Here is an 11,778-nt window from a genome sequence, read left to right as displayed (position 1 = left end):
ACTACGGTCGCAGGTTCGAATCCTGCTTCGGGCATGGATGTGAGTGATGTCCTTAGGTTAGTCAGGTTTAAGTAATTCTAAGTCTAGGGGAGTGATGACCTCAGATCTTAAGTCCCATAGTGGTTAGAGCCATTTGAACCATACAACATCGGATTCCCAAATGATAACGGAAACACCATACAGCATATTTCTCCGTACTACGACACTTATAAACTATATTTTCGCCTCACACCGGATCTTACTTATGTGTACAAGCAGGGTCATCTTGAACCTTCGAAATGTAGATAGAGATATCAAGAAAATTTTCACGGTTGTTCGAGGTCGGGACCTTGGAGACACATCGCAAAAATTACAGCCATTTGTTGTGAATAGCCGTCTCAGAGTCCGCGGCTGTGTTTTGGTACCCAAAAAAGCAAATTTTTGGGGTGTTTCTCAACAACGGTTAAAAATTGTTGAAAACGGGGAGATGGCTCTTCTAGAATAATGGCTAGAGAATATACCGTTAAAATTTGAGCAATTTCCTGCGTTTGTTTATTATTTAGATTTCGTTTCATACCGGGTTTTACTTCTAGAATGAGGGTAACATTGCCGTCCGGAGTGGCCGAACGGTTATAGGCGCTACAGTCTGGGGCCGCGCGACCGCTACGCTCGCAGTTTCGAATCATGCCTCGGGCATGGATGTGTGTAATGTCCTTAGGTTAGTTAGGTTTAAGTAGTTCTAAGTTCTAGGGGACTGATGACCTCAGCAATTAAGTCCCATAGTGCTCAGAGCCATTTGAACCATTTGAGGGTAACATTATCTTGGAAAAGGATGAAAATATGCAATGAAATTTTCGTGATTTTTGAGATCGGGATCTTAGGAATAAATAGCAAAAATTTCATCTATCTGGTGTGAATAGCCGTCTTTGAATCATCGGATGGGTTTTGGAACTCTGGTAATGGCGAAAATGTAATAAAAAACCTTTTTTTATGTTTTCCGAGGAACTGTCCATGAATTAATGGTGCCTTCAGACGTCCATCAAGCCCACAGCAGACCACGTCAAATGCAAAGATAACCAACCGATTTGCTCCATTTGCCTAAGCAGGAGGAAGTGTTTTATATTCGTACTTTGACCCTGTATTCTAGGGTAGTAACACTAAAACCATTCTTTTGATGGGTATATAAATGGTCCTTAGCCCAATGGCTATCCAAAATACTTGACCCTATCTTTTTATTACCAATAGAACTCCAGGTATGATCACCAGAAAGTCCCGTTTTTATGCGCATTGTTTTGGAACATGTTGTCGCATTCATGTCGATATAAGCTTTAACAGTCATAAAAGCTCTTATCCATACAGTTATTTACAAATTTCAATTTTATTAAAGAAAAAATATCGAAGAGAACACTGATGAGCCGAAACATTATGGTCACTGCTCATCACGAGATTACATGCCGCCTGGTAGAATTCGCGCGTGTGACGTGCTAAGGAAAGTGTGTAAGAGGAGCAGAGACGAGAGGTGAATCATTCTACTGACGATACGGATTGCAAATGGAAAAACGCACTGACGTAATCATCTTTGACAAAGCGCACATTGTTATTGCCCGGTGCCTGAGAACGAGCCCCTCGGAAACGTGGTGCTGGTCGGCTGTTGGCGAGCTACTGTAGTGAGCATCTGTGGAAAGTCGTTGAAGGACGGTGTAACCACTGGTAGCCAGCAGGCGCTCCCAGTCTACGCCTCATCACAGAACGTGAAGATCGAACTTCAGCCCACCCTGTAAAGCAGGGCAGAGTGCCAACTGTGGCAGATCTGATACATAGCACAATGCTGGTTTAGGCACAAATGTTTCGGAGCATACCGTTCTACATCTACGTATATACTCCGCAAACCACCTTACTGTGCGTGGCGCAGGGTACCCTATACGACTACTTCGCATTTCCTTTCCTGTTCCACTCGCAAATACTAGGGTTGGAACTTAGATAGTGGCAACTATTTATTCACAACCGATGCAAAAGAGTTACATGTTTGCACCTGTTACTGTCCCTCAAAGCAGTCACCAGCGTTGTGTACAACCCGTTGCCAGCGATGTGGAAGGCGTAGTATACCGTTAGTAGAGCCTGTTCTGTTGATGGTGTGAATGGAGCGGTCTACTGCCTGTCGAATCTCTGGAACAGTTCTGAAGCGAATACCACGAAGTGGTTCCTTCTTCTTCGGAATCAAATCAAACTCACAAGGACTTAAGTCCGGCGAGTAGGGTGGATGGTACAGTACTTCCCAGTCCCATCGACCGAACAAAGCAGCCACAGCTTGCGCTGTATGCGCCCGCGCATTGTCGTGCAAAATGATGGGTGGGCTGCGCAAAAATTGTCGCCGCTTCTTTCGCAAAGCTGATCGCAGGTGCCTTAAGTCCTTGTGACTCTCATTTGGTTCCGAAGATGAAGGAACCACTTCGTGGCATTCGCTTCAGAACTATTCCAGAGATTCCACAGGCAGTAGACCGCTCCATTCACACCATCAACAGAACAGGCTCTGCTAACGGTTATGCTACGTCTTCCATATCGCAGGCAACGGGTTCTACACAACACTGGTGACTACTTTGAAGGACAGTAACAGGTTCAAACATGTAACTCTTTTGTATAGGTTGGGAATAAATAGTTGCCACTATTTAAGTTCCAACCCTCGTAGAATGAGGAAAAAACGACTATCTACACTCCTGGAAATTGAAATAAGAACACCGTGAATTCATTGTCCCAGGAAGGGGAAACTTTATTGACACATTCCTGGGGTCAGATACATCACATGATCACACTGACAGAACCACAGGCACATAGGCACAGGCAACAGAGCATGCGCAATGTCGGCACTAGTACAGTGTATATCCACCTTTCGCAGCAATGCAGGCTGCTATTCTCCCATGGAGACGATCGTAGAGATGCTGGATGTAGTCCTGTGGAACGGCTTGCCATGCCATTTCCATCTGGCGCCTCAGTTGGACCAGCGTTCGTGCTGGACGTGCAGACCGCGTGAGACGACGCTTCATCCAGTCCCAAACATGCTCAATGGGGGACAGATCCGGAGATCTTGCTGGCCAGGGTAGTTGACTTACACCTTCTAGAGCACGGGATACATGCGGACGTGCATTGTCCTGTTGGAACAGCAAGTTCCCTTGCCGGTCTAGGAATGGTAGAACGATGGGTTCGATGACGGTTTGGATGTACCGTGCACTATTCAGTGTCCCCTCGACGATCACCAGTGGTGTACGGCCAGTGTAGGAGATCGCTCCCCACACCATGATGCCGGGTGTTGGCCCTGTGTGCCTCGGTCGTATGCAGTCCTGATTGTGGCGCTCACCTGCACGGCGCCAAACACGCATACGACCATCATTGGCACCAAGGCAGAAGCGACTCTCATCGCTGAAGACGACACGTCTCCATTCGTCCCTCCATTCACGCCTGTCGCGACACCACTGGAGGCGGGCTGCACGATGTTGGGGCGTGAGCGGAAGACGGTCTAACGGTGTGCGGGACCGTAGCCCAGCTTCATGGAGACGGTTGCGAATGGTCCTCGCCGATACCCCAGGAGCAACAGTGTCCCTAATTTGCTGGGAAGTGGCGGTGCGGTCCCCTACGGCACTGCGTAGGATCCTACGGTCTTGGCGTGCATCCGTGCGTCGCTGCGGTCCGGTCCCAGGTCGACGGGCACGTGCACCTTCCGCCGACCACTGGCGACAACATCGATGTACTGTGGAGACCTCACGCCCCACGTGTTGAGCAATTCGGCGGTACGTCCACCCGGCCTCCCGCATGCCCACTATACGCCCTCGCTCAAAGTCCGTCAACTGCACATACGGTTCACGTCCACGCTGTCGCGGCATGCTACCAGTGTTAAAGACTGCGATGGAGCTCCGTATGCCACGGCAAACTGGCTGACACTGACGGCGGCGGTGCACAAATGCTGCGCAGCTAGCGCCATTCGACGGCCAACACCGCGGTTCCTGGTGTGTCCGCTGTGCCGTGCGTGTGATCATTGCTTGTACAGCCCTCTCGCAGTGTCAGGAGCAAGTATGGTGGGTCTGACACACCGGTGTCAATGTGTTCTTTTTTCCATTTCCAGGAGTGTATATGGCTCCGTATGAGACCTAATTACTCGAACACATTCGTGGTCCTTACGCTCAGTGTATGTTGGCGGCATTAGAATTGTTCGGCAGTCAGCTTTAAATGTCGATTCTCTAAGTTCTCTCAGTAGTGTTTCTCGAAAAGAACGTCGCCTTCCCTCCAAGGATTCCCATTTGAGTTTCCAAAGGATCTCCGAAACACTCATGTGTTGTTTGAACCTACCGTTAACAAATCTAGCGGCTCGCCTCTGAATTGCTTCGATGTCTTCCTTCAATCCGACTCCGAAACACTCGAGCAATACTCGAGAACAGGTCGCACCAGCGTCCTATATGCGGTCTCCTTTACAGGTGAACCACCCTTTCCTAAAATTCTCCCAATAGAGAGAGCCTTCCCTTTCATAGTTCTCTATGCTCGTTCCACCTCATATCGCTTTGCAACGTTACTCCCACATACTTAAACGACTTCATTTAAACGGCTTGACACTAGTAATACTGTATCCAAACATCACAGGTTTTAACTTCCTACTCATCCGCATTTACTAACATTTTTCCACATTTAGGACTAGCTGCAATTCATAATGTGTCGAAACAAGCGCTGTATGTTTTGTGAGATACAGAGGCGAGCGGGTGCGCTAGGACTCACCCCAGTTCACTGCCAGTAGCGTCACGTCACCATAACGCGTGTGTGCGTAGCACACAAGTATTGCACCATAATTAAGAATGAAATTAAAAGTTAAAGTTGCTTTTTCAAGCTTTGTCAATATGTGCTTTAGAGTAATAACGTTTAAACTGTCAAGTATCAGACTAGCTCAATATTTCACCTAAATACATCGTTTTAAGAAAAAAATTTGTGTCGCTAAATAATAAAGCTAGGAAGCCAGAAATTGGTCATAATGTGCAGATGTATGCAAAATTAACTGTTGCAAGTCTCAACATAAATAAAGCAATATTTTGATCAGAATCGACGTTTTTAAGAAAATTTGAAGCCGCTAAATATTAGACTTAGAAATATCGAAATTTGTATGACGCTTCAGTTCAACATAAAAATAATAACTACGTCTCTAATAGTAATTTACTGAAAACTAAATCTGGAACAAAAACATCCTTATTTGTAAAAAGTTTTGGTTACAAAACGTGATGAAACCTATTAAATAATACAGTTATAACAAGTTTTAGGAGCTTGATGTTAATAACAACCAATACAAGGTCCCTGAAAGTTGTAGTTCAGAGATCATGTTCTATTGTCAATTCCGTTCTAAAAATTCTAGAAGGCAAAGGTTTAATGCAGGCGAGCTAAAACTTTTTCTCTGATTTTAACCAACTTACCTACATTCACACAAAAATTCTAAATTGATTCATAACATTGTCATTAAATATTTGTGTCTGAGAAAGCGGCCGTTTAGAAACTGCTACCGTGGGCACAGGGCGGATGACAGCAAGTGTTCCCTTGTCCGTCCGTTGTGCCACATATATAAATACAGCCCGAGAGGCAAGACGAGGCTTCACTTCACACCCAGCCAACGTAAGATCCGCGTCAGTCAAACGCCGGTATGCGCGCTGCCTCGGATAACGTCTGAGACAGGCTGTTACAAAACGTTTATTTTCAGTAATAATAGATAGTGAACGGGGGAGGACTGTATACCATCCTGAATTGCTTAGATTTCGCAAAAGTAACTGTTAGTGTACCACCTGTAACGTTAAAAAATCCACGTGGCATTTGGAGACAATTAGTTTCCACTTCTATGGCGAGCATTTATTTTGATTGTCAGTAGTCAAGTCGAAAGGGAATTTAGTAGCAACTTACCGTAGAGATCACCTCTGAACTGCTCATTGTGCTGTTTAGTGTAGAGAGATTTACTGTCGTATGAACATAATGAATATTACGATGTATGTATCAGATAGAACTCAAACTCTTGTTTTATAATCATAGTCCCGATTCTGCTGAGCAAATAGAGAATAGAAACATTTCTTTCAGCGGGCTGGACGAGAATGTGGGCTTGCAGACTGGGAACTATGGTATGTTCTCCATCGCTTTCTGGCTGACCACAGAAATTCACACATCAAAAAAGTTTTGAATCACCCCGGTTCCCAGAACTCCTGAAAATAGACGTTAACAGTGGATATTGTATTACAGATACCGTCCCTTGGACTATTCAGAGATGTCACTAAACTCGCCAAAAGATGTAAACAACCATGCATGAGCAGCGCCTATTAGATGGAGGGGGTCCGACAGCCGATCAGTTCCGGTCATTCCACCAGGAAAGAGGTAAGCGGCTCGTGTCGTCTGTAGTTCAACCATGCCTAGAAGGTCAATACCGCGTTTCGATCGCGTCCGCATTGTTACTTTGTGCCGGGAAGGGCTCTCAACAAGGGAAGTGTCCAGGCGTCTCGGCCTGAACCAAAGCGATATTGTTCGGACGTGGAGGAGGTACAGAGAGACAGGAACTGTTCATGACTTACCTCACCCAGGCCGTCCAAGGGCTGCTACTGCAGTGGATGACCACTACCTACGTATTATGGCCCGGAAGAACCCTGACAGTAACGTCACCATGTTGAATAATCCTTTTCGTGCAGTCACAAGACGTCGTGTTACGACTCAAACTGCGCAACTCCACTCCCGGACGTCGAAGGAGAGGTCCATGTTTGCAACCAAGACACCATGCAGCGCGGTACAGATGAGCCCAACAATATGCTGAATGGACCGCTCAGGATTGGCATCACGTTCCCTTCACCGATGAGTTTCGCTATGCCTTCAACCAGACAATCGTCGCAGACGTGTTTGGAAGCAACCCGGTCAGGCTGAATGCCTTAGACACACTGTCCAGTGAGTGTAGCAAGGTGGAGGTTCTTTGGTGTTTTGGGGTGGCATTATGTGGAGACGACGTACGCCGCTGGTGGTTATGGAAGGCGCCGTAACGGCTGTACAATACGTGAATGCCATCCTCCGACCGATCGTGCAAACATATCGGTAGCATATAGGCGAGGCATTCGTTTTCATGGACAACAATTCGCGCCCCCATCGTGCACATCTTGTGAATGACTTCCTTCGAGATAACGACATCGCTCGGCTCGAGTGGCCAGCATGTTCTCCAGACATGTACCCTATCGAACATGCCTGGGATAGATTGAAAAGGGCTGTTTATGGACGAAATGGTCTACCAACGACTCTGATGGATATAGGCCGAATGGCCGTTGAGGATTGGGAAAATGTGGACCAACAGTGCCTTGATGAACTTGTGGATAGTATGCCACGACGAATACAGGCATGCATCAATGCAAGAGTGCGTGATACTATTAGAGGTACCGATGTGTACAGCAATCTGGAACACCACCTCTGAATGTCTCGCTGTATGGTGGTACAACATACAATGTGTGGTTTTCATGAGCAATGAAAAGGGCGGAAATGATGTTTATGTTGATCTATATTCCAATTTTCTGTACAGGTTCCGGAACTCTCTGTGTATGTAGCTGCCAGGCTCTTGTAAAAGACGGCGAACAATATTGACAACAATTCCAATTTCCTCCTATGACTAATAATGACTAATGATTTTTAATGTGAAAACCAACCCGCCGTCCCACAATCACACCAACAAGACATTTTTTCTAAGTGCGCTATCGGGTGGAGAAATGTAGGGTCCCCCTGAATAGGTCACGCGTGCAGTACACGCAGGAAGTGGCTACAAGGATAGCAGAGTAAGCGTGGAGTGCACATGTGGGTTTCTTAGGTTAGAGAATTCCCTCACTAGGTCCGACAAGACGCCTCCTGAGACGCGACAAGGTAGTAGTAGGCAAAACGCAACAGGGAATAACAATATTAATGTGGTAATAGTAAACTGCAGGAGCGTCTATAGAAAGGTCCCAGAACTGCTACATTAATAAACGGAAAGTTGGCTGAAACCAGATATAAACAGTAATGAAATTCTAAACTCAGATTGGAATGTATACCTCAGAGACAGTGAAGGGGTAGACGTGTTTATAGCGATAAAAAGTGCAGTAGTATCGAAGGAAATTGACAGAGGTCCGAAATGTGAAATAATTTGGGTGAAGGTCACGGTTAAAGCAGGCTCAAACATGGTAATTGGATGTCTCTATAGGCCCCCTGGCTCATCAGCTGTTGTGGAAGAGCACCTGAAGAATAATTTGGAAAATATTTCGAGTAGATTTCCCGACCATGTTAAAGTTCTGGGTGGAGATTTTAATTTACCATATATAGACTGGGAGACTCAAACGTTTATAACGCGTGGCAGGGACAAAGAATACAGTGAAACTTTTGTAAGTGCATTATATTAAAACTACCTTGAGCAGTTAAACAGAGAACTGACTCGTGGCGATAACATATTAGACCTTTTCGTGACAAACAGACCCGAACTATTTGAAACAGTTAACGCAGACCAGGGAATCAGCGATCATAAAGCGGTTACTGCATCGATGATTTCAGCCGTAAACAGAAGTATTAAAAAAGGTAGGAAGATTTTTCTGTTTAGCAAAAGTGATAAAAAGCAGATTTCAGAGTACTTGAAGGCTAAACACAAAAGTTTTATCTCAAGTACAGATAGCGTTGAGGATCAATGGACAAAGTTCAAAACCATCGTACAATATGCGTTAGATGAGTATGTGCCAAGCAAGATCGTAAGAAATGGAAAAGAGCCACCGTGGTAGAACAACCGAGTTGAAATGAAATGTCGTGTGGCTAGGGCCTCCCGTCGGGTAGACCGTTCGCCTGGTGCAGGTCTTTCGATTTGACGCCACTTCGGCGGCCTGCGCGTCGATGGGGATGAAATGATAATGATTAGGACAACACAACACCCAGTCCCTGAGCGGAGAAAATCTCCGACCCAGCCGGGAATCGAAGCCGGGCCCTTTGGTTTGACAGTCTGTCACGCTGACCACTCAGCTACCGGGGGCGGACAACAACCGAGTTAGGAAACTGCTACGGAAGCAAAGGGAACTTTACAGCAAACACAACATAGCCAAAGCCTAGCAGACAAACAAAAATTACGCGAAGCGAAATGTAGTGTGAGGAGGGCTATGCGAGAGGCGTTCAATGAATTCGAAAGTAAAGTTCTATGTACTGACTTGGCAGAAAATCCTAAGAAATTTTGGTCATATGTCAAAGCGGTAGGTCGATCAAAACAAAATGACCAGAAACTATGTGAACAAAATGGTACTGAAACAGAAGATGACAGATTAAAGGCCGAAATACTAAATGTCTTTTTCCAAAGCTGTTTCACAGAGGAAGACTGCACTGTAGTTCCTTCTCTAGACTGTCGCACAGATGACCAAAAGGTAGATATCGAAATAGATGACAGAGGGATAGAAAAACAATTAAAATCGCTCAAAACAGGAAAGGCCGCTGGACGTGATGGGATACCAGTTCGATTTTACACAGAGTACACTAAGGAACTTGCTCCCCTTCTTGCAGCGGTGTACCGTAGGTCTCTAGAAGAGCGTAGCGTTCCAAACGATTGGAAAAGGGCTCAGGTCATCCCCGTTTTCAAGAAGGTACGTCGAACAGATGTGCAGAACTATAGACCTATATCTCTAACGTCGATCAGTTGTAGAATTTTGGAACACGTATTACGTTCGAGTATAATGACTTTTCTGGAGGCTAGAAATCTACTCTAGGAATCAGCATGGGTTTCGAAAAAGACGATCGTGTGAAACCCAGCTCGCGCTATTCGTCCACGAGACTAAGAGGGCGATAGACACGGGTTCCCAGGTAGATGCCTTGTTTCTTGACTTCCGCAAGGCGTTTGATACAGTTCCCCACAGTCACTTAATGAACAAAGTAAGAGAGTATGGACTATCAGACCAATTGTGAGATTGGATTGAAGAGTTCCTAGATAACAGAACGCAGCAAAAAAATGGTTCAAATGGCTCTGAGCACTATGGGACTCAACATCTTAGGTCATAAGTCCCCTAGAACTTAGAACTACTTAAACCTAACTAACCTAAGGACATCACACACACCCATGCCCGAGGCAGGATTCGAACCCGCGACCGTAGCAGTCCCGCGGCTCCGGGCTGCAGCGCCAGAACCGCTAGACCACCGCGGCCGGCCAGAACGCAGCATGTTATTCTCAATGGAGAGAAGTCTTCCGAAGTTAGAGAAATTTCAGTCGTGACGCAGGGGAGTGTCGTAGGAGCGTTGCTGTTCACAATATATACAGGGTGGCGCAGGGAAACGGGAAATTTCGAAATAACGTCATTTCCATGAATAAATTCATAAAACTAGTAATTTATTAACGAAAGTGAATGTGTTCAGTATGCCATTATTCAGTATGTCTTTAAAATCAAAATGTCCAAAAGTGTCTCTTTACTTTTTAAAGATGACATCGGAAAGATGTGCTCGCATTCGGCGTTCACACTCTAACAGCCTGTTATGAAAACTCTGGAATGCGCGGTGTAGCAAATCTTGGGGAATGGCAGTGATTTCGTTTTCAATGTTCTCCTTCAGTTCACGGATTGTTGCAGGACGTGTACGGTACACCTTGCCTTTAAGATATCCCCACAGGAAGAAGTCGCATACACTAAGATCAGTGGATCTCGCAGGCCATGCAACGTCACCGTTACGTGAAATAATGCGTCTTCCAAACAATTGACGAACTGATGCCATCGATTGTCGAGCAGTGTGTGACATGGCTCCGTCCTGCTGAAACCACATGTTTTCGACGTTAAGATTAAGCTCGTACAGTCTCGGTGCAAAGAATGTTTGAAGCATTTCAACATATCGAGCAGGTATTACTGTCACTGCACTACCATCCTCACGTTAAAAAAAAAAATAAGGGCCAATAACACCATGACATGATACAGCACACCATATTGTGATCTTGGGTCTATGTAGTGGTCGCTGGTGAAACACACAAGGATTGTCCTGTGCCCAATAACGAAAAATCTGTTTGTTCACGAATCCGTTCAGGTGGAAATAAAATCAGAGAGATTAGAGCCCACACAGAAGCATACCGACAATCTTTCTTTCCACGAACAATACGAGACTGGAATAGAAGGGAAACTCAAAGTACCCTCCGCCACACGCGGTCAGGTGGCTTGCGGAGTATGGATGTAGATGTATCTTCGTATAGTCAGTCAACTTCGATACCTTATGGTACAACACGGCATCATCAGCAAACAACCGCAGATTGATGCCCACCGTGTCCGCGAAATCATTAACGTATACAGAGAACAACATTGGTCCTATCACACTTCCCTGGGGCACTGCTGACGATACCCATGTCTGTTCAACACTCACCGTCGAGGAGAAAATACTGGGTTCTATTATTTAAGAAGTCTTCGAGCCATTCACATATCTGTGAACTTATTCCATATGCTCGTACCTTCATTAATATCTTGCCTGCAATGGAGCACCATGTCAGATGCTTTCCAGAAATCTAGAAACATGGAGTCTGCCTGTTGTCCTTCATCCATGGTTGTCAGCACGTATGTGAGAAAAGGGCAAACTGTGTTTCGCAGGAGCGGAGCTGTCCGATGATCAAACGACGGTATGTTTGTACGATTCTTCGGTGTGAAAATATTCTTAAAAGTCAAATTTAAAAATTTGGTTTTGTTTTATTATCTTCAACTGCCACACCAGACTGTTCAACAAGAGGCTAATGGAAGCCTTAGACCCTCGAAAATGTTCAAATCTGTGTGAATTCCTAAGGGATAAAACTGCTGAGTTGATCGG

Source organism: Schistocerca nitens, chromosome 2 (genome assembly GCF_023898315.1).
Source record: "Schistocerca nitens isolate TAMUIC-IGC-003100 chromosome 2, iqSchNite1.1, whole genome shotgun sequence".
NCBI classification, from domain to species: Eukaryota; Metazoa; Arthropoda; class Insecta; order Orthoptera; family Acrididae; genus Schistocerca; species Schistocerca nitens.
Note: the sequence above shows the minus strand (reverse complement) of the source record.